Source organism: Labrus mixtus, chromosome 5, assembly GCF_963584025.1.
Source record: "Labrus mixtus chromosome 5, fLabMix1.1, whole genome shotgun sequence".
Classification (NCBI taxonomy): domain Eukaryota; kingdom Metazoa; phylum Chordata; class Actinopteri; order Labriformes; family Labridae; genus Labrus; species Labrus mixtus.
In genome coordinates, this window is record NC_083616.1 from 3580125 (window position 1) to 3604734 (window position 24610).

Sequence of the window (24610 nt, forward strand, 5' to 3'; positions counted from 1 at the left end):
AAGCGGATAAAATCCACAGCATAGATTTTTTGTGAGTAAAATGACTGTTAAAAGAAAGCAGGATGGGGTTCTTCATTAGAAAATAATATATATATGCATGCACAGGCAAGATCAGCAAAAGAGGTACGACATTTGTCCAAAGGGAAGCTCCAATCAATCAATCAATCAATCAATTTTTATTTGTATAGCGTCAACTCATAACAAGTGTTATCTGGAGACACTTTACAAGAAGCAGGTAAAATACCTTACTCTTTGTCTGTTAACATTACAAAAAGCAGGTAAAAGACCTTACTCATTGTTATGTTACAAAGAGCAGGTAAAATACCTTACTCATTGTTATGTTACAAAGATCCGGCCTATCCATCATGAGCACTTTAGCAAAGCAGCAAAAGTTACAGTGGTAAGAAAAAACTGCCTTATTAAAAGGCAGAAATCTTCGGCCGGATCCCCGGCTCATGACGAAACAGTCTTCACAGGCCTAGACTGCGCCGGGCTTGGAAAGGGATAGGGGGAGAGATGGGATAAGATGCAGGAAGAGGGATAGAGAGCAAGGGGGTGGGGGGAGGTAGACCGTCCATCAGCAATCCGGTGGGGAGGGTGTGTGTGTGTGTGTGGGGGGGTTGTTCTGGCAGGCCGCCAACCCACGATCCGGTGGGGAGGGGGTAGTGGTGGGGTGGGGGTTGCAAGAAAACATTTAATTGCAGATCCATTCAGAAATTGTTTTAGAAAATAATTTTAATTTAGCATTCAGTTAAGAGTCTGTTCAAGAGTTGTTAGAAATATAGTAAATGGACTTGAGATTGTATAAGGCTTTTCTAGTCTTCTAACTGCTTTAATACTGCAGGTCACACCTACACACTCACACCCTGATGGTAGAGGTATGTAAAGTGACCATCATTAATATAATCCCATTCATACACATTCAATCAGGTTTAGTGTCTCGCCCAAGGACACATCGAACATGTAGCTGCAGGGGCTGGGGACCAAACTCCCCGACCTTCTGTTTGAGAGACAGCCGACTCTACCACTGAGCCACAGCCACCCTGATTACAGGTGCTGATCAAGGCTGTGAAGTCAAACTAAGAACTAAGAATATAGTCTTGAGTGTACACTATGTTAAGTTAGAGTTTCTATAAATATCCTGATCGGCATACTCCCATCTTAACTGTGTGGCATTTGGCTTCCTAAATATGCAATTATGCGATGTGTACTAAACAAGAACACATTGACATATGGGCTTTAATCTGGAACCTGGCTTTACCATATGTGAACATCTTACACAATCCATTATCTCATGTATCTGTTTGTAACCAAATAACCACCAAGAGAACCTGGAGGAGTGTGTTATACACCGTGCATAGTGAGGTAAAGTACTCAGGATTAAGAGGGTCTTCATCTATAATTAGTGTCAGAACAGATACAGTCTGACTCACAAGATGTGGATTGTTTTTGTGAGCATGCAAAAACTCTCTATAACTCTTTTCTTCTGCTACCTGCATGTCTATCATCAGAGAATCAACAACAACCTCCAAGGCCAGACCTCACCTCCCCTCATGAACTCTCCTCCATTAGGGCTTTCACACTTGCAGAAATCTCTTGAAAAACTCAGGATATTTCCTCAGGAGGAGTTGTATATGTGATATGTATATGTTTACCCGGAGTTTCTCCTGCCAGACCGCTCATATTTTCTTAGCAGCACGTCCGAGTGAGCTGATGTGAGAACCGGATATTCTCCGGAGAACTCACCTCGAGCCAATAGGAATAGGAGAATCTCCGGAGCAGTCCTCCTGAAACGGTCTAGATATTGACATGACAAGTTAGCTGCAGAGTTTTTGCAAGTGCACTGCTCAAAACAACTACTATGATGGGTAAGAGAAATGCAAACAACCCAGAGCATTTTACTACCTTGTGTGTTATAATGCAGTCGTTTAACATGCACTTTGGTAACACTAAATTAAAGCACAGACATACCAATGCAAGACTAGAGCTAACACAGCTAACATATCCAGCTGTGCTCTGAGATTCAAAGAGTCGAGGAGGCCGGTGGGCTGTCCGTTGTTTTCAGAGGTATAAGCTGTGAGGTCTGAAACATCAACTCTCTTATTCCCTGACTGGTTTTCTCTATTGGTGGTCCACGGTGTCGGCATCCTTCTTACTAAATTAGGAGACCTGGGATATCTGCGAGCCAATCAAGCTTTGATATTTCATTAATAATGGAGCTGAAGACGATCTGAAGTCCCCGAGGAGAATATTATGCTAATCTCAAAAAAATGTTAATTAGGCCCAACGGGTTAATTTCCTTCAGCTTTATCAACCCTACACTTTAATCTGTCTCTGTTGAAATGCCTCCACTGAAGAATGCTTAGAAATAATTAGTATAACAAATGTTGAAACTGCTTTTCCTTCGATTTCAAATGAAAGTTTCCCTTAATCCTTCCGGTTTGAAATGTAATTGGTACATTCCAGCAGCTACATAATCTTCTTCAATTTATCAGTTTAATTCAAAAGAGCATATTGCAGCATGTGTTCCTTCTGCTGCACAGTGGAGTCTTCATGACACAAATCAGTAGGTTGAAAACAGAGGAGTGTAAGTATCATCTGTTTATGTAAAAATCATGATATCTGATATTTATGTTTGGAATAAACCAAGAGTCAGGCTTCACAACATAATTACTTTTCATTGTTTCAATTAGTCGATTCTCAGCTGAGACGCAGCAAAGGAAACCCAAACAGATGATGATTAGAATAATATCAAGGGTACTTTTGTCATCGTGCATATTCATTCCTTACACCGGGATGTAAAATAATGCAATGCAATTTATGTGGCAATATGTTGCTTGTGAAGCTCTTGATATGACAGACAAAGTGCATCTTCCACTAAAGTGGGAGCTCCTGAGCTCTCGTCTCGTAGGTTCCCCTGGATCGTTGGTGGGGATGGCCTGCTGAAATGGACCCCCCCTCTTTTTTTGTTACTATCCTTTTTCAAACCCAGTGCAGTTTTAGCAGATGGCTGTTCCTCATGAGTCTGGTTTTGCCCAAGCAGCAACCTCCGGTCATGAAACAAGAAGCCAATACAGAAGTGTAAAATCCTGCAGTTCCTTGAGTGTCCATTAGAGGCTGGCTCCAGGAACACAGGAAGTCACATACACATCACAGGCAAAAAAGCAGTTTTAACAGCATAAATAAACATGTTTACAGCCTGGGTCAAAAACACTAAATAGGTCTGATTAGTTATTGTCATCACTGACACACACTGTGCGGAGGGTGGATTTAAAAAAAAACTGCTCAGTTTTGATTTTATCAACGATATGTGTTATCCATAGTTAGGAGTGTAGCTGACATGATTGACAGGTGGGCGCAATGTAATGGTTCATCAAGAGGTTTAAAACCCGCCTCAGCTCCAGCTCTCAGCTGTTAGGTTGACTGAAAGTTAGACTGAGACAGGATTTCCAACATGGAGGCTGCTGCTGATGATCCTCCAGAGCCCCCTGCAGGAACAGATCAATCAATCAATCAACTTTTATTTGTATAGCGTCAACTCATAACAAGTGTTATCTCGAGACACTTTACAAGAAGCAGGTAAAAGACCTTACTCATTGTTATGTTACAAAAAGCAGGTAAAAAGACCTTACTTATTGTTATGTTACAAAGAGACGTCACTCAGGCTTCATCCATTAATATTTACAGTCTATGTTTTGCCCAAGATTTCTGCCTCATAAGGACATTTTGTCCTCTCCACTGTAACTTTGCTAAATGTTGCTTAGTACTAATGATAGATTAATGTTGGGTCTTTGTAGATAATATAACAAAGACTAAGGTCTTTTACCTGCTCAATACAAGTGCAATACAAATAAAGATTGATTGATAAAGACTTGTTCTTTCACCTGGCCATGTACCACAAAGCCACTATCTTTCTTTCTCTTTCAGTTGTTTTCTTCTTTTTAATTCCCCCTCAGGGTTATGGAAGGAACGTCAGGATGCAGGGCCCTTCGTTTTTGAGATGCAGAAAAGAATGAATGGCTCTCACTACTCAGCCTGACTGATGAACAATGTCCCGACATGGCAGGCGACCGTTATGTATTGCCCTCCCTCCTATATGTGACACATTGAAATGATAGGCGTGACGGCGGGGAGTGATAGATTCTGCCGTGCAGCTGAGGCTTACTCGCTGAGGTTGAATTGTATTGTAAGGAATTCATCTCAAGGTTGCTCTGAAAGTAAAATTAAAGGGGTGTGGAGCTTGTATGTTTCAAGGTTGTGTTCACATTCCCTCTACTCCTTAAAGGCCTTGTTTTCAAGCTGGGTGTAATGGCCCCCATTTAAGGCCAACATGCTCTAAATATGCCTCCATTGGATGCCATTAGCACAGATTTGGTTCACTTCTTTTCATATTCGAAGGACTTGAGGGGATATAAAGGAATACAAAGGTGTACAGATTTGGAGAAGGTCAAAATGTTTTAATTCCAAATGACTAAAACCCAGCAAATTAAAACATTATTTTTGGACTTGTATGCCTTCGTTTGAGAGAGAGGAAATGGGATAGAGTCTGAAATCAGGGCAAGAGAGAGAGTGGAGGACGACATTCGGGAGGGGAACCACAGGTGGGATTCAAACCCGTGACGCCCACTTGGAGGACCATGGCCTCCGTACATGGGGGCAAGCACACTAACCACTAGGCTACTGGCGCCCCCACATTCTTCAATTGTATTGAATCAAAGTAGTTATGAATGACGACCTATTAAAAAAGCAGCAGAATCGACGCCACACAAAGAGAGAGAGAACGTCAGAGGGTCTAACGTCTGTCATAAAGGGCACCTAACAGACACCGGATAGAATTATCTGAACACCCAGACGTCTAAACACACCTCTCCCGCCTCTAAATCCAGACACTCAGAGCACTTTCATCCATTAAAAATGATGACTGAGAGGACCAATCAGCCCCCTTTTTTGTCCCCCCAGCACCGCTGCTTCAAACTATGATACGGTTAAGCGGACATAATTTGCACCTGTCTCTTTCTGTCCTGTTCTTAAGAGAAAGGAGCTGCACTCAGGCAGAGGAGGTGGTACGGCACAGCTCAGAGTTCAGACACCTTTTCCAGCTCTCTGAACGACTCGGCTGTAACTCACAGTGTCGTTCTTAAAGGGAGAATGGAGAAGTTATAAAAATGCATTCATTTGAATTTGCAGCAGAGGAGAGAAACGGCTCTGGACTTGGATGGCCACTTAGAGCCTAATTGCTCGACTTGGACACTCTGCAGACCTGTCTTCAGATTCAGAGAAGAGCATATTTTTAGACATCATCAATGGGGACTTAATGTTCATTTATCAGACCTGCAGGAACAGAGAATTAAAGGCAAGAAGAAACAAAGATGCTTCATTATTACTGCCAACTCCAGCCTCAGAGATTGGACCACAGACTTTGTGCTTTGGAGGTACACAGATCCCAATTTTCTCTTAATACTTCAAACACAGAGCCAAAAACTTGTAATGCACTGATTGCTTTATCTTTGGCCGATTTAGATTTATTTTCCATGTTGGACCTGCTGACACCAATTTTGGCCAATTCAGATTTTCTGTTATCCTTCAGTGTGTCAAAGCTTTCTCATCTCTGCTGATGGTCACCTTAAATCCACTTCCAGCTGACATGTTAACCTTTGTGTGGCTGTAGTGCGAGTGTTTGTGTCGCTGTGCACTTGGCATGAAAGGGCACGTGTGAGGGAGTCTGTGATGTTCATAAATAAAGAAAAGCTGAACAGCATGACCAGAGGCACCGCGTACAGACCCAAGCAGCAACCTCCGGTGTTGAAGCAAGGAAGCCAATGCTGAGGTGCAAAATCATGCAGTTCGTGTCCACCAGGCTGGCTCCAAGAAAGCCAGAAGTCACATACAAAAAATCTGTTTTTACAGTATAAATAAACATGTTTACAGCCTGGTACAAAAAACTAAATAGGTCTGATTAGTTATTGTCCTCACTGACACACACTGTACGGGGGGTGAATTTTTTTAAAACATCTCCGTTTTGATTTCATGAATGATAAGTGTTATCCTTATTTAGGCTCATTGCTGACATAATTGACAGGTGGGTGCAATGTAACGGACGTCACTCAGGCTTCATACATTAATATTTACAGTCTATGTTGCAGACACACAATTAAACAGCATCATGACCACAGCTATTGCATAAAGTCATATAATTGGTTACTGCATCTTAACAGCTCCGCCTTGTTGCTTGCTAAATCCTGTGATAGTTTGTTCTCAAAGATTGAAAGGATATCTCAAACTCTGGTTTAATCCCCACCTGGGAGACAAAAAGGAGGTGCTAGTTCTTTGTGTTGAACTAGTTAAATGTCAAAAGTAAACTAATGAGAACAATGATGTGTGTTTTTAAGGTCAGGGAGCGGTATGCTAAGAGCAGTGTAAGCTTTGAGCAACCACTGCCTACTTTACTCCCTACAAATGTTTTTAGGAAACATAGAGCTCATGTTTCAGATACCACTCCTGGCTGTATAACGACAGACATAATACACCAGAGTGAGCAGTGCACCGCCGTGGAATTACAAGAAATACAGTGAAACTAGTACTGCACGTTTCATCTTTAACACAATTTAAATGTTACCACATCTGATTATGCTTAAACACACAGTATGTAAATTTCACCACGCTCTCAATCAAAACAATCACAAAAGATGACGTTGAGGCCATATGTTAACCGATAAGCTAATGTAATAATTTACATGAAGTTTTTATCACAGCAGCACATACAGCAACAGTACGGCAGCTTCCAGTAGCAACAATTTCTGTGACGAAACATCCGGCGTTTCATGTTGTGTCTGTCATGGCGGCTCTGACAAGTATTCTGACAAGACATTTCCCCTTACAACTATTAAGTTACCAATTTCTCTGGCTTTAAGGTAATATAAGTACTCAACAGCAAAATATATTTCAAATAGGTTTAGTCAATTTTTTATTAATTAAGACATTTTGAGTAAACCTTGTGATAAAGTTCGACATATTTTACCTTTAACTTTTTTAGCAGTTTTAAAATGTTGACAATAAATGGCAGAGGTACTGAGAACACAGAGATGCATCTGTGTCGTCTCATCGTTTGATGCATGCTGAGGGAATATTTCAGATCATTGTAATATAAGGTCAAGACTTCCTGCTACATCTCCCCATCACTGCCTCTGCCTGCATCTCCTTTAGGAGGAACAGGAGCGTAATAAGGCGGCCAATGCACAGGAGAGATATTAGACTAATGAAAAGCTCTCTCCTGCGTTGGCTGCCGGCCCGTCATGTGTGCAGCGCTGCGTCTACCATCACACAGCATGACGCTTCACAGCACGGAGCCGTGAAATGGAATTCTGTTGGCAAAACAATAAAGCAGCCCCCCGTGATCCTGCGTCATACAACGGGGAGGGGGGGGGGGGGATATGTGGAGGCAAACAATGATGACTCAAAGTGTAATACTGTATGTGTTTATGTATTTCTCAGTTGTAAGTGGATTTCTTTTTAAAGTGGTGCAGTGCATTACTCAGCTTCAGAGGACAGAGGACAGGAGTTTCTCTCCGCTGGTATGAGGTCCCAGCGTGATCTTGGCTTTTACAACGACATAAAAAAGCTGCTGGGCATGGGCAGCAGGTCCAGGAACATCCTGACATTGAGCGTGATGCGAAAGGTGGTAAGTAGTAGGCCTGCCTTTGTAGAAGTCTGAGCGGAAAGTGAACCTCCTGCTGTCCAAAAGAAGAGCCTTACAGAGGCTGCAGCGTACCCAATAAGAGGTGTCACTGTGACCGAGGCTCCAAGCCGTAACATATCTAGGTCAGTGATTCTCCCCCGGGGGTGAACCATAACTTGGGGGTCCGCGGAATAATGTACAAACGACTGTAAAAGTGTACCATATCATCTACAAACTGGGACCAATAAAATCAGTTATTTTGTCCAATACTCCCGCCCACTTTAGTTTTGTGCCTTTAGATCTATTCTGATATGATCGTGACATGTCTGTCACTTCACAGTGCGTAGCGATAAAAAAAACTCAAAACAAAAAACACCTCGGAGCCAACATTTTCTCAAAGTTTATAAAATGAATTACTTGAAAAGAATAAATGTAGTCTAATTCTATCGATGCAAAGTACTACATAGTAGATTATTACATAGTATTGATATATGCTTATCAACGATACGATAATGAGGGGGTCCTTGAAAAATGTCTCACCTGAAAGGGGTCCATGGTCTAAAAAAGTTTGATAACCCCTGATCTAGGTAGCGTGGACTTAAACATGGACTTTTAGGCGGGACAACTGAAAACCCAAGTACAAGCTCCAGTCCCTAATCAAGAGAAGTCACCTAGGAACTGAATTCAGATCAAACTCCCTTTATTCCTGTTTGCACCTTGAGGAATCTGAAAATCTCTTTTCTACACTCTGATGAGTAGAGATGCACTGATCAGCTTTTTTCCAGTTCTGATATATATGTACCGATACTGATCCTGATCACTTTAAACCATAATAAATATTCTTATTGTTGTTGTTTTTTGTAAATGTTTTTGAACTTTGTGCAGGCTTCACGCACAAACAGGAAGCAGCACCAGCTGTCAGGTTTTTCAAATTAAATCAACTTTCATTCTCTGTTGATTTTTAGCAGGGACCAAATGATATGTGTTGTCCTGTTCATGAATAAACGGTGTATTTCAAACAGAAAGAAAATCATCCTGCTGTCCCGTGAACATCAATTGTATCACTCTCAATCTTTTTCTGTGGAAATTATCCAACGCTGTTCTGACTGTGGCTGAAGAAATCTTCACTATGACACTGATTCAGTGAAGCATTAAAATATAAATACAGAAATAACCAAAACTGATGGTCTGGTTTGCTTTTGTCGGTCACTTTAGAGGAATCAGTGTTATTTTATGTTTTTATCTAACCTTTAATTTACCTGGAAAAATATTCTGGTGGAGATACGAGATCTCTTATTCAAGAGAGTTCTGATCAAGACAGCAGCTTCAAAGTTTCAGACAGAGACGGACAATACAGAAATATTTCATCAATCAACAAATCAGCAGAGACACATGAGCATACAGTCGTCTAATGATCCTTTATCTTGGTTTTTAAAATCTGCCAAGCCGACTAAATGCTCTACTTTAAGGTGACTCTGCAGCTCAGAGCGAGGTGATGGAGCAAACACACAAAAATCACTTTCCCCAAAGACAGAGCGAGTTCTTGGAATGATGTACATGATGAGTAAATTAGATCAAAGGCTACAGATGCTGAGAGTTTTCAGTATCGGTAGAGAACATTAAGTCAGAAGGCAGTTCATGCAGTATAACCTTATAAAGAAAAAATAAGCAATGCTCCATCCTTCGGTTGTACAAGGAAGACAAACCTACTCTCTCCTGCAAGAAACGATGATGTGTACTAAAACCCAAACCAGAGACAAATCACAGCGCAGCATGGTACACCGAGTCCAACATTTTCAGCGACCACGAGGCAGCATGCACAAAGAATATCACCGTAGTAATGTTGCTTGGATGAGTTTCATCCTAGACGTGAACAGCTTTAGTCTCTGCAGAAGAAAGTTTTCTGCCAATTTCACCCTCAGTTTTTTTTTTTTTGTTAGACACTTTTTAAAATTTGAGTCTGTTTCATACCCAGATAAAACCTCAAACTAAAATTCACATTATGGGAAATGAAACGTGCCATGACTTTCAAAGTGACCTCACTGAGACACACAAATTCTCAAGAAAGGAAGACTTGGGGGAGCTGGTATCGCTCAGCTGGTAGAGCAGGTGTCCCATGTACAGAGGCTACAGTCCTTGTTGCTGTACAGTCCCAGGTTCGACTCCCAATCCCGACACTGTACTGACTACTCATGGTGCTTTTTCACCGCAGGTCACATTCACAACCTGATGGCAGAGGCTGCTATGTAAAGTGATTATCAGTATTAACTAATCCCATTCATACACCATCATGCTGCTGACGAAGCAGAGGGAGCAACTTGGGGTTAAGTGTCTTTCCCAATGACACATCGGACATGTGGCTGCAGGAGCTGGGGAACCCTTTGACCTTCAGGTTAAGAGAGGACTGACTCTAGCATGTTTGGTGAATCCCAAATTCTGCATTTCCTGTCCCTCTCAAGCTCAGAGAAAAAACATACAAATACTAGTTTAGGGATGGTTTACATATTTGATGAATCAGATCAAAAAGAAGTCAAGCCTTTCAGCCAAAAATGTGCAAAAAAAAAAACACCCGGGGTTCAGTCCAGAGTGCATACCTCTCCAGATCCAGGCGTTACAGCCCTCAGCACTCCTGCTCATTTATAAAGAATTATCTGCAGTCAATTAATAAATGTCATACTGGAGCTCAGTCCCACAGGACAAGGGGCAGAGAAGCCACTCCTGATAATGGAGGGATATCCATCATATGTGCCCAACAGGACACACAAGCTGCCACTGCTGCCCCCCCCCCCCCGCCCCGACTCATGATGTGCACAAGCAAGGCAATGGTGACCGATTATGAAGAGCAAATATGAAATTAATCATTATTGTACCTAAAATATGAAGCTGATTTCAGACGACCATCAGTCTTACATTTAGTAAATACTATAATGCAAAGCGTTTTAAAGGTCCTATGGAGTTTCTGTGCATCTGAGCTTCATGTTTTCAGACATTTTACTTTTTTAAGGAACTAAAAAGCAAGATCGGACTGCTGAGACTTGACAACAAGAATCCACCTCACTGGCAGATTTGATATCAGGGGATTGGATTGGACAATCTTTATTGTCCCAGAGGGGCAATTTGGTTTGCAACAGAGATCCAAAAATGAAAAAGATTACAGCACCTGGTATTCCCAGGCCGTCTCCCATCCAAGTACTAACCAGGCACGACCCTGCTTACCTTCCGAGATCAGACGAGATCAGGCGTGTTCAGGGTGGTATGGCAGTAAGTGATAGTTGTGTGCAGAAACGAGCCAGTTAAAGATCTGGTGCCCTTGGCCATGATGTGATCATATAAACAGTACAAAGACTAAATACATACTGTACATATAAACATAACTCTCATGGATATCATCATGATGGACTAACCCTAACCTGTACATAAGAGAGCACAGTTCAACGAAGTTAAATTCCTTGTGTGTGTAAGCATACATGGCCAATAAATCTGATTCAGATTCTGAAGTGTACCGGCAACAAAGCCTACAGCTTATTCAGAAACCGCACTGCTGATGGGACAAGTGACCTCAGAAAACGTATGAAGCCATGCGAGTAACCGCGTTGAGTAAGAAGTAGAAGAAGAAGATACTTTGATAATCCAGCGAGGCTAAATTCTATTTTACACTCTGTTGTTGAACATGCTACACACACATACATTGTAGGCTGAAATACACACACATGCACAAACAGGATCCTATGGACATGCATTAGTAGAGAGATGTCAGAGTGAGGGGGCTACCCTCAGCGAGTGCTGGTTTGGACCTCCTCCCTGTCTGCAGAAGTCTAAACTCTGCATGCAGAGGGTGCAGAGGGTCTTCCAGGACGGCCTTTGCCTTCTAAGTGGCTCTTATTTTGAAAAACATGACCCAGATCATTTAACTATATTTCCCAGCTTGTTTTTGTTAACGATGCCGAGGTTACCAAACCGACATCCATCCATCCATTTTCTCCCGCTTATCTGAGGTTGGGCAGCGGTGGCATTCACTCATTTCAAGAGAGATTAAAGAGATTTGCCAACATTAAAACTTAAAAGAAAGACCTGTAACGTATAATCATGAATCTGATGTGATGAAAGACCTGTGGGTTCTTCATGGCCTCTTAAAAAAACAGAAAACTCAGCGCTCACTTCCCCGCAGTGCTCCAGTAACAGGCCAGTGGAAATAAATGTAATCACTGCACTTTGTTCTCCCCAGTGATATCATTTCTTCTCATTACTTTTTTACCCCCTGGCCTCTAAGGTCACCATCAGAATCTTATTGGATAGTATTTACATTCGCTCTGGCTTCAAAACCCCCACTGATGCTGAGACGCAATTACTACTTGAAGTTGCCGTTTTCTACCCAAGAGAGACACACAGGAAGTCTTTGCCAAACAGCGGAGGGTTTTAACCAAGTCTGCCGCTGCGGCTGACATTTAAGCTCCTGTCTCCATCTGTAAGCACAGTTCACTATATTTAAGGACAAACAGCCTTTAAAAGAGGCCTCTGAGCGGATACTATCCCAGCAAAGTATCCAAAACCAAACAAAAAGAAAAAAGAAGGATACATCATTTATCATATTAGATTATCACACAGTCTCAATAAGAGGACTGACAGGAACCTTCAATCATTTTAAAACTCCAGGCTTAACCTTTACTACATGTTTGAATCATTGACTGTGTAACCTGCATCTAACATTTAAATAGTTTATTAATCATTCACTTCAACTTTCACAGAAAACTCCTTAATTAGTAATTTAACATTTCTAACTGTGGTTATAAAGTACATAGGGATCATTTTTTAACACTTAATATAGATTATGAACCAAGTATTAACCAATGATTTATAAATTCTTTAGGAATGCTTAATAGTGTGAAGTTATTATTCAGTGTTACACAGAAGGTTTTTTTTATATAACTTGCAGCTGAGGATTAAATGACACAGGTTTAATTCTTTATATTTAAAGTAATCCATTATGCCTCTTCTCCCCAGGTCTTTTTAGTTTTTTTACTTGTGCCTTTTCACTTCTCTTGAATGAGTAAGGTGAATGAAAGAGGCCTTTTATTAGATCTCGATTCCTTCACCACACATGCAGTGAAGCTCTGTTCTCGTTTCAAACAGCACGTCTCCTTCCTGCGTCACATTGAGCACAAAGGTGACAGCCAACGGGGAAGCTTTTTCACCAGAGCAGCTGAAAGAATTTGCTTGAAAAGGGGTTATCATCTAATTAGCTTGATAATGTCTTTAGACAGCGTTCATCTGGATGTCATTTTGAAATCGAGCACTGCAGGGACGCTGATTCATAAGGATACCAGCGAGTACCGAGCAGCTCTCAGGTCAGAGTTAGATCTGCATGAATTCAAAAACGCTTTAAAGGCAAATTAACCATAAAGCAGAGACAAAATAAGCAAAAACTACTGCAACAAAAGATGTGTTTTCCTGGGACACTGTGTGGGCACACGACTTCTAAAACATTGCCCACCAGGTTGAGATGAATACGTGTCGGTTTACATGGGAGTGTTGAGTAATCCACAGCGGTGCTGACCCCAAAAGCACTCCGATATTGTATCAAAAGCCAAAATGAGTTTCAAAAGGGAACATTTGAAGCATGAAAAGAAGGTAGTAGGAGGATGCCTTAGGCTCAGGAGGAACTGCAAAGATACACAGACGCTATTTCTACTACTGAAAAGACAAAGTGCAGGAATGAGTAGCAGTTTAGATCATTTAACTGCATTCCAGGTCACAAAGTCATCAGGACCCCTAAAGTCCAATAACAGAGGGCTACTTCAAATAACTTTGAAAAGCCAGATCTTGCATGAACACAGTAAAAGTCTTCATCTAGTAAGAGTTGAAGACTTTGCCAATTAATAAAAGGAAGAATGTGCGATATTTTAAACATAAATACAGCAGAAATCAAGTATGGCCTTATGTCCATCTAGCGTTTTTTTTCAAGCGCCATCGTCTTTTTTAAAATTTTATCAATGAGCAGAAAGCGTTCGCAGCAATAAGTGGATGCCTGGAGAAAAAGCACAGAGCCCAGCTTCTTTTTTCTTCCCAGTGCTCTGCCTTTTTTGTGCGGCCGCTGAGCGCTTAAGTTGAAACTTTTTCAACTTTTCAGAAAGGTGCTCTTTTCCAAATGTATGATATTCCCCGTATTTTTGCAGATGACAGATCGTATCTTATACCAACATCCTCCTTGCTCCGTGTCTGATTGGTTAAAAAAACGATCTAAAATATTAAACATGCAGTAAAAAGTAACAGGGCAGTGTCGGTCAGACAGCGGCCGTTATCAACAGACTGTTGTCATAGAGACAGGACAGACGTGCAACGCTTTTCTTCTCAGTGCACAAACACTTCATACAAACACTCTCGAGCGCACAGCCAGCGCTTTTCTGCCCAGAAATAAAGCTAGGTGGACGCGGGGGCCTATATCCTGTGGAAATGTCTCTCTGAGTCATGACTGTCTACAATGAGTGAGAAGAGTGAGTCCCTCCAGCTGAACTGTTGTCAGAGCTGTGTTTACATCATGTTTACATGGAAGGGACAGCCTTTTGTATAAAAGCTTTTTTTGCCCAAAAATGTTTCACATTCTTCCTTTAAAGTTCTTGGCTCCCCCGTGTCGTTTGGTCTCAACCTGAAATTATGCCAAATTGCAGAGGTTGGATTTTTTCTCGGGTCCAACTCACTTGATACGTGTCAACCCAAGGTCAAAGACACCTTGAACCAACGTATGCCCACCAGCGGGACCCAGAAGTCCTCCTGGCAGCACAAACACAGGGGGCTCGACAGTCATTCATCACAACCTGTCCTTCAGCACCGCTTTGTCCCGGCAGGCCTGCTGCTCCATGTTTGAACAGCTGACCCAAGGCCAAACACTGGTGGAGCTACAGCAGAAACCATCAAGGTTGGCATATCAAAGGTCATACATCAATCATTCCATACAGCTGGTGGGCTTTCAGAGAGAGCAGCTTAAGATGCTTGATCACTATTCTGAATTTATCGGTTCAGGAAGTGAAGATGAAAAGGAACGAGGTGAAAGTGGTGGATGAAACAACAGTCAGACACTACAATGACAGCATTTGGCTTCATATCAATGATATGTATGGTTCGACATCGTCACAATATCAACAAAAGAATGGAGGAGAACGTACTGGAGAACAGATAATATCATGAATCAGGATAAAAACGTTACCACCCCCCCTCCCGCTCACTCCATGTGACAGCTCCTGACTATTTTCTGCTTTGTTCTGACATGACCTCACCTCAACTTCAAACACGTACTCAGCGGCCGGTAGGATAAATTCCAGGTGAAGTCTAATGTTTGCATAATAATAGACCTTTATTCAAAAAGAGCGAGAATTTGTTATAAACAATAAAGAATGAGTCCCTCGGAAAGCCATTGAAACACACCAACTGGTTTAAAGGAGCAATATGGAACTCTGACACCTGGTGTTTAAAATGGGTACTGCAGTCCAAATTCAATTGGAGAGAACTGTCCCGAGCCCCCGCCCCCTCTCTAGAGTTGATGCTCACACAGGTCACCATGTGGTGGACACTGTAGCTTCAGTGTTTATCCAGCTCTGCATCAGTCTGTAAACCTTTCTGCGTTTTAACCTCTCTCCATTTTGGAAGAGGGAGGTTTTTTTTGCATGGTTTGTAAAATGTCATGCATGAATATTTTGTCAATAGAAAAGTTGCAATAAAGATGTGTGGACATATTCTTTCCCAATTCAAAAATCAGTAGTTGAGATGTTTCATATAAAAAAGAGGACTATATGACCTGGACCATGTCTTAAAAGAAACTAAAAAATATCCAATCCAACAGTGGTCTGGTTGAAACTGCTGGACTCCCTGAAATACCCTTTGACGGGCTGACACCATGCAATATCAGAAAAATATTGACATCTGGTTCCAAAGGGTGACTTCGGTCATCCGAAAGGCGATTAACTTGAAAACCAGATGAGGTAGATTCCAGCCCGGACCCATACATCAGCAGGATCCTCTCAGACCTGATAAGAGACCAGGCTTTAACTTTCACTTGACTCTGATTCCACAAAAGCACACACTCGATGCTATCACAGATAGAAACCAATGTGGTGTAGATAATATTTTCACACACACACAAACAGCCGGCCTTATGGCTGCTCGGAGGGTTGCAAAATGGGATGCTATCATAAAGCAGCCTAGTAAAAATCTCATCTGGTGCACACCATCTGTAAACAGAGAAAATGAAGAAGTTCATGGAGCCTGTGCAAACCTGACACCTCTAAATTCTGAGTGTATTTATGCACCGAGGTGGTGCCAGGGTTTGAGTTACAACACAGAACGTTTATTTCAGTTTGCAGTAATAAAGGTTAGTGTTAGGGTGATTAAATACATAGAGAGTTTATTCCATTATTAGATATGTGTATCTAACCACAGTTTGCAAAATAACGTCATCACAATTTTACAGTTATGACTGTCTTTACCCAGACTCAAGTAGAAACACCGCTCTGTCTATCACTCCTCAGGTTTATAACTATAGATTCAGCACCCATCACTGTGACCTGTATGAGAGGGTTGGTAACAAACATTGGTTTTTATATATTTTCAAGATTCTTATTGGTAAACTTCCACCTTACATCACAGACCTGTTGGAGGTGAATTCAGGCGCCTACATGACCCGTTCTTCTGATTGGCTTGTTCTTAAAGTCCCTCGAGCTTTTACTGAACGCTATAGATCTGTATTTTCTTTCTTCAGGGAACACCCTTGAGCAAAACTCTAAGGATTGGAGTACTTCCCTCTCTTGCAGAGTTTAGGACTTTGATTTCTAGCCACCTTGTTTCAAATTGTAACTGTTTTTAATTGATCTCAGTCCTTTGTGGAATCGATTTTAAGTGTTTTTTGTTGTTTTTGCTTGTATTACTGTGCTTGTAATCTCGACGGCATTGGAAATGAGGTAAACCTCAGTGTTCTTTTGAGAATAAAATAAAGGTTTGAATGAATGAATGAACTTTATTCCATTAAGATGTCTCAGCTGTCGACTCCTCACATTGTCTAAGCTGCTCATCCTGTTGGAGGTCACAGGTGGAAATCCTGAACAAGTTACAAGTCAATCACAAGTCTTTACTTTATCTTTTATGTTGACATATTCAATATTCTATATTTGCTATACGATAATCTTTCCAATGCTGTTCTTGTTATTTTGATGCTGATGATTGTTTTCGCCCTCACACTGATGTACAGTTATTAACGCTGACGTATTTATTATGATTAAAAAAACAATTACAGTCACTCATGCTTCTTGTGCATCTTAATGAGACGGCGGAAAGACTTTTCAAATGTCAAGCTGAGACTTTGAACTGTGTGTGTGTGTGTGTGTGTGTGTGTGTGTGTGTGTGTGTGTGTGTGTGTCGTGGCTTTGAAGAGCTGAAGGTCTGACAGGAAACACAACGACACACAGCGGGGAGCATGAAGCGCTGCATACAAACAAAACCCTCCTTTTTGTAAGTTTGTGCCGAGCTGTTGACGTGTTAATTAGTTCTTTAGAGCATAAACGCTGTGAAACAATCATAAAATCAAAAGTCTTAAACTTCCTTTTGCCCTTTTTATTTGCCTTAGCTGCGCTCACTCTCTCACTTCACTTTCTCTTTATCTATGACCCTTGACCCCCGGCCGGCCGAACAGCCAAAAAATCAATCATGTCAGTCTGCGTCATCCTCACAGGAGCTTAAGTTATGTTATTTACCTCCTAATGCAGCAAAGTGAATCCTCAAAGTCCTATAGGTAAAGAAAGACTACATCCCCACACGATCCCCCTCTACAAAGGTTTGTAACCAAACTAAAAAGACGCCCTGAACGCATCAGGGCCTCTGCAGAAACCTGACAGATACAGATGAGAAACAATGACTGGAAAGAGGAGAACGTCTCATTCATTCACATAGCAGCCAGGAGAAGTCAATGAGCTGCCGGGCTGATTGCTCACTACATTAAGCCTCTCAGGCAGGATACGTTGATGAATCTACTTGTTGAAATGTGAAGGTAATCGTCTTGACATAGTAAAGACATAACTCACAGATTTTACCTGCACAGTGCCCGAATGACAGCCATCCCCACGTATAGAGCCGGTCCAATATGAACGAGGACTTTTTGCTTTTATTACCTTCATCATTACTGTATATCATTCCTGAATGCACGGCCATTTGGTTTCATTTAAATGTAAATCTGGGCACTGAAGTGCGCACATTGTCACCCCGCAGCAGCACAGACTCTGATGATTCATTCAGTAAATGGCAGGGAAAATATAAGAGCCCTTTTTCTCTCTCTGAGGGAAAATAACAGATTTGACCTTTGTCTGTTTTCATGAAAAGCCCCCGTACACAGCCGAATAAAAAGAACTTGAGATTGTTCTTTTCTCTAGATACTGTGGTAGGAGCATCCTTTGAACCGCTGTTCTCGCTTCTTTCTTCTTTAGCCCAGCAAGAACACGGCGGTACAACCTGCTGTGCAAGGTCAAGGGTGAAACAGTATACTTTATCTCCTGTCTTTCTTTAGGATTACTTTGTATTTGTAATAGAACCTATGGCGGCGTGCGGTCAGGCAGGTGCTGCCTCGCTGCCATTCAGCTCCAAAAAACTCAATAACTCTTAAACTCATTCTCTGAACAAGCGATACAGTAAACATGGTAATGTATCTAGAGGCACCTTCCTTTATTTCAAGATTACCACTTTGATCGCCATCTATACTGTCGCTCTTTTTGCGAATTCAGTACGGCCGTGTTTCAATGCAATCAATCAACGCACGGGGAATGACAACAGCTGCTCCAAACTTTTTGAGCTCCCTTTGTTCTGTGGATATACTGCTGACATATGTCTTCCTGCCGGAAATGTTGCTTTATATTGCAAAGTCCTTAACAATGGAAAAGCGACCATCCCAAATGCTACTTTTTCAAATAAAACGATTACGCGCAAGGCTCCCCAACTACTGCGGAAACTCTCTGGCTACCTGTTGTTTACCCTCCTGCATGCGGGAGATGTTCATCTTAATCCCGGGCCAATTGAGGGAGATGTGGGTCCAGATTACCATCGAGATGCACTCGCGGAGAATATCCATCACTATCCTGAGTTGGATTTTACGCCATACCCTGGCAAGTTTACTGTTTTAAACAACAATCTGCTTGAAACCGAAGCCGCCAGTCTGGGTGAGTTTTATACTGACTTCACTACACCACCAGCGGTGATTTTACCGTGCGCAATGACACAGTGCACGGAAAATCATGTGCAACAAAATAATTGTGGATCAATAAACAGGACAAAGCACAAAATAAATCCTGCAATTGTGAAACACCGCGGTATTAAACTTTTCCGAACTGTAAACCACGCTCGCATGCTGTGGGATCCTCAGACCAAACCAAGCAGATTATTAGGGGGACATTTAAATATCTTAAGTGCTGTTCCTAAAAATGATCAGCTACAGCATCTTTTATATGAATCAAACTTGGACTTCCTCTGCTTGTCAGAAACATGGTTGTACGAAAATTCTCCTGCTGACGTATTAAATGTTCATGGCTACAATATGTTTAGAAGAGACAGCTCTAATGGTCGGGGTGGCGGTGTATTGTTTTATGTCAAAGACAGTATAAATTGTACACAAATTCACTTTTCCTTTGTTAATGACATGGAATGTATTGTTCTCAAATTAAATATCTCTGCCCAAATGTCATTCACTATGATTGAAATGTATAGACCACCATCCACAAAAACTGTTTTTTATGAACAACTGAATGCCCTTCTGAAGGAATGTGATGCTAAAAATGAGATTATTTTATTAGGAGATTTTAATATAAATTGGAGTGATAAAGCTAAAAGGAAAGAACTAAAACATGTTACAAGTAATTTTGATTTTAAACAGGTAATCAAAGGGCTGACTAGGATAACTAGCTCCTCAGAGACACTTATTGATATGGTTTTCACAAACAGGCCAGAAAGAATAAAGACATCCTACAATTTGATCACAGGACTATCTGACCACAATATGATTTTGATAATAAGAAAGTTATCTAAAATGAGATCAAATCTATCAACCCACATAAAGTTAGATCAGTATGGAATCGCTAAGAGTCAATTGCCCAGACTTGATAATGCAATTAAAGAGGTCAATTGGAATGAACATCTAGTCCATAAAAGTGTTGATGATAACTGTAATTCTTTCATGGTTAAACTTGAAACAATCATACACAGCTTTAAGAGAAAAATTAGGTGTAAACCAAGTAAAAAAAACCCACCTACCTTGGATAAATGAGACTATTCGGTCACTAATGAAACAAAGGGACCATGCCCTTAAAATGGCTCTTAAAAATAAACTGGTCCATGAGAGACGTCTTTATACTACACTGAGAAATAAGGTTTTAAAAGAGCTCAGGCAGGCAAAAGCAACATTTTGTATTAATGCTATTCGTGAAGCCAGGGGAAATACCAAAGAAATCTGGCAGAATTTAAAAAAATTGACAGGGAAACCAAATGCCATTAGTAAACCAATAGAAATTAATATAGAGGGAAATTTAACTCATGATTCGAGTAAAGTGGCAGCCGCATTTAATTGTTATTTTATTAATTCTACAAAAACTCTATCTCAGAATTTTTCTGGATCAAATTACTCTCTCACCCCTTTAAACAAAGATGCTCCCACTTTGATCTCCAGAGAAGTGACAGACTCTAAAGTAAATATGATTATCTCTTCTCTTAATGGTTCAAGGGCTAAAGATATATATGGGATGGATACAGTATTTATTAAAACCCACAAGGAGGCACTTACCCCTTCTATATCAAAAATTGTAAATTGGTCCATCAATGAAGGAGTGTTTCCCAACTCCTGGAAAACTGCAATAATCACACCAGTATTCAAATCAGGTGAACACACTGTTGTTAGTAACTATAGGCCGATAAGCATTCTTCCAGTAGCATCAAAAATTGCAGAGAAATGGAGCTCTGAACAGATTACCACCCATTTAAATATAGGTTCTGTCTCATTGCATCCTATGCAATTCGGGTTTCGAAAACATCACTCTACGAAAACGGCTAATTGTTTTCTTTTGGAAAGTATTAAGTCTAAGTTGGATAAGGGTGGAGTTGTGGGAGCTGTTTTTCTTGATTTAAAGAAAGCCTTCGATTTGGTTAATCATGAGGTTTTAATTGCCAAGTTATCTAAGTTTAATTTTTCACCTGATGTCATTGAATGGATAAAATCATACCTAACAGACAGGAAACAATGTGTTCGTGTGGATCATACAAATTCAAATATAACTGGGGTGTACACCAAGGTTCAATTTTGGGTCCCCTGTTATTTAGTTTATATATTAATGACCTACCTGAAGTCTGTCCACCCACTGTAACCTGTCAGATGTATGCTGATGACTCAGTCATATATCTACATGCTAAAAACAAGAGGCAAGCTGCAGAAGAGTTATCAGCTACAATGGTCAACATCTCAAATTGGTTAGCAAATTCATGTCTGCACCTCAATGTCAATAAAACAGTATGTAGGTTTTTTCAAAATCTGCAAATAAATATCCAGATCCTCCTGTTACGTTAGAAGGAAGAACACTCTTAGTGGTACAAGAGTTTAAATATCTAGGAATATTAATAGATTGAAAACTTACATTTAAATCACAAGTTAAAAAAGTAGTGAATAGAATCAAATTTAATTTAGCAAATTCCAGACACATTAGGAATAATTTAACTACGGAGGCCTCAAAGTTGTACATGAATGCCATGATTTTATCACATATGAATTACTGTATCACCAGTTGGACACAAACAGGACGGACCACATTAAGCTCCATGCTTCAACATATTCATCTAAACATGTCGTGCATTTTGGCTTTACAGCGGAGCATGTTGAAATCCTGGAGAATGAACTGTGCCACATTTAAATCTCTAAAATCAGAAATTCTCCATTTTTCTTTTTCTCAATATGAAGAGCTGCAGTCTCAATTCATCACATAGCATACACATCGATGATAACCAAATAAAAACACACATCCATACAGTTGTGATACTACAAGGATCTGTCCACAATCACTGCTTGTGAAGACGTTTCTTTCTAGACCCCCCGTGGGGGTTTTCCTGACTATCACCGTGCATCACTATAGAAAAGCCTTTTAAATGTTCCCCTGGGCAACGCCTTGCTTACTCGCATCCTATTTACACAGAGACCTTCTCCCTGACCCGTCACGCAAGACTTCTTCAGAGCTGGAGTCTTGCTGAGTGCAGGAGAGCTCCGTCGAGTCCCGCTGGACAAACGTGTTAGCTTCTGTTTGATGCACTGAAGTAACCTCGTGGGGAAATGTTCGCGTGACTCCTATCGCATCCTTAATGGACTTATAGAAACTGATGTGATTTTCAGGGAAATTACATCATGGGAGGAGTTGTGCTGACCAGAGCTGGGCACATGTCCTTTATCCATTAATCATTCATCATCAGTATTTTTCCCCCTTAATAATTACAGTTACATTCATTTGAAACATGATTATCGAAACTTTAATCTTCTGGTAAATTTGAATACTTCTTTTGTCAACTCGTAGGCGGGCTGTGTGCCATTTACCCTTGTGACCAGTATAACAGTTTACAATGCTAAGACATGCCTTGTCATGAATGCAAGTGCAGCCTCCACAGTTACTCAGTGAACTCGACCTGAAGTCATTTAGTATTCGCCCCCCACTCATTGTTTATAGCCAATCAGTCTTGAAACATGAAGCCAATGCGGAAGTGAACAAAATCCTGCAGTTCATCAAGTGTCCACTAGAGGCTGGCTCCAGGAACACAGGAAGTCAGATACACACAACAGGCAAAACAGTCGTTTTTTACAGCATTAATTGACATGTTACAACCTGGTGTAAAAAACTAATTAGGTCTGATTAGTTATTGTCATCACTGGCACACACTGTACGGGGGGTGAATTTTTATAAACGGCTCTGTTTTGATTTTAAAAACGATATGTGTTATTCATAGTTAGGAGCGTAGCTGACATGATTGACAGGTGGACGCGATGGAACGATTCATCAAGAGGTTTAAAACCCGCCTCAGCTCCAGCTCTCAGTCTGTCTTTAGGTTGACTGAAAGTTAGACTGAGACAGGATTTCCAACATGGAGACTGCTGCTGATGATCCTCCAGAGCCCCCTGCAGGAACAGATGGCTGACGTCACTCAGGCTTCAAACATTAATATTTACAGTCTGTGTTTATAGCAAGAGGCCACTGAGATACATTGCAAAGCTTGGTCAGGCTTGTGGCACCACTTTCTAACAGCTTTTCTGAGTCATTGGGTCATACTCATGCATTTCAAACAAACTGTAGTACACTGTTAAGTAGAGATGTTGATTCAGATGTTTTTTCACTGCTTCTGTTGGTGCAAGTCTCCCACAAAGCCGACATTTAGCACTCATGTTTGACCATCAAAACAGATCACAGTTCAACAGGTGACTCCTTCTACCCAATGACAAAACTCTTCTCTGAATCAGCAGGCTGCCACATTATTCACCGATGTGCAACAGATCTGTCAACACGTCCGACATCAGCCAATACCGATGTTGGACCGATGCATCCCTTCTGTTAAGTACATAAACCTTGTGTTGAGTGCTTGATTGATTGAAAAGACAACGGGTGATTCTCGGGCTGTGGATGCGTACTTCACAACTATCAACGTGATGAGAGCTCAGCTACTGTACCAGAAGCTAGCATGGTGGAAACAGGTGGTACTAGAAAACACAGCAGCATAGAAACTGCTCGTCATGGATTTTGCTGAATTTGATGGAAGTCGTCACACAGGAAGACAGATTTAACCTCTGGACCCTCTGGGAGACGCCCCAAAGCAGACTGCCAAAAAAGTTATGTTACTGTGAGCATTTTTAAGTACAATTCTTAATAGTGGGGACACAGTTTGGACAGAGAGAAGTCTCAAACATTATTATTGATAGGAGTGTGTTTCATTTAAATGTTTAAACTGTGAGGCCATACCAGCCTCCCATTGGCTACTGAGCAGGCTGTTTGCAACCAGTGATTATGGAGACTGCAACAAGAACCTCATTCAGTTTCTAAAGCCGGGGGAAGGTAGAGTTCAGAGATACGTGTGACATGCTCCATTTGAAATAGCCACTCCTACACACACACACACACACACACACACACACACACACACACACACACACACACACACACACACACACACACACACACACACACACACACACACACACACACACACACACACACAACACACACACACACACACACACACACACATTACCTTGCTCTGCCTCACTGCAGGATGAACCCACTACAACGTGTTGGGAGGAGGAGCTCACTCTATGTTTTTGGTATTCGATTAAATAATTGCCGTCGAGAGAAAACAAAACTTAAAAAAATGATGCTTTAAAAAAGAAGTATCTTACTTCAAGTGACATGACAGAAAATATGATGATAGATTGATTTTAATGCGAAGCTGCATTGTACTGCAAAGCGCTGCTCGATTCTTTTGATTGATATTGAGATCACGATTATTAAACACAATTACTCATTGATTTGACAACATCTGCATCACATGCATTCATCTCACCTAGACCCTCTTAACACTTTAAATGAAAATAAGTAAGTGAAAAAAATATAAAAATGTAAAAATTATAAACACAACAAAAATTTTGAAACATTTACCACACATGAAATAACCTTTGGACAAAACAAGGCCAACGTGACAAAGCGACAGAGTAATCGTTTAATCTGGATCTTCTTGTTTAAATGATCATGAGAAGACAGAGTCGTAGTTGAAAACTGAAACTCGATTCCCGGCCCTACTTGTGTATTCAGGTGTTTTATTTTCTTCTCATGTGACGAGTAACCTCCACAGTTTTTGCAGATTGATATATTTGAACGAGACATGGCACCTCCATGTATG

At 41.0% G+C, this 24610-nt stretch overlaps 1 protein-coding gene and 1 pseudogene across 1 annotated transcript in view; both read right to left on the minus strand.

The window, feature by feature from the left end:
• The window catches only part of unc5db (unc-5 netrin receptor Db), a 147087-nt gene that overhangs the window by 120320 nt on the left and 2157 nt on the right, over positions 1 to 24610 (minus strand). The gene's annotated exons all lie outside the window — the stretch shown is intronic.
• LOC132975024 (5S ribosomal RNA) lies at positions 10824 to 10942 on the minus strand (annotated as a pseudogene).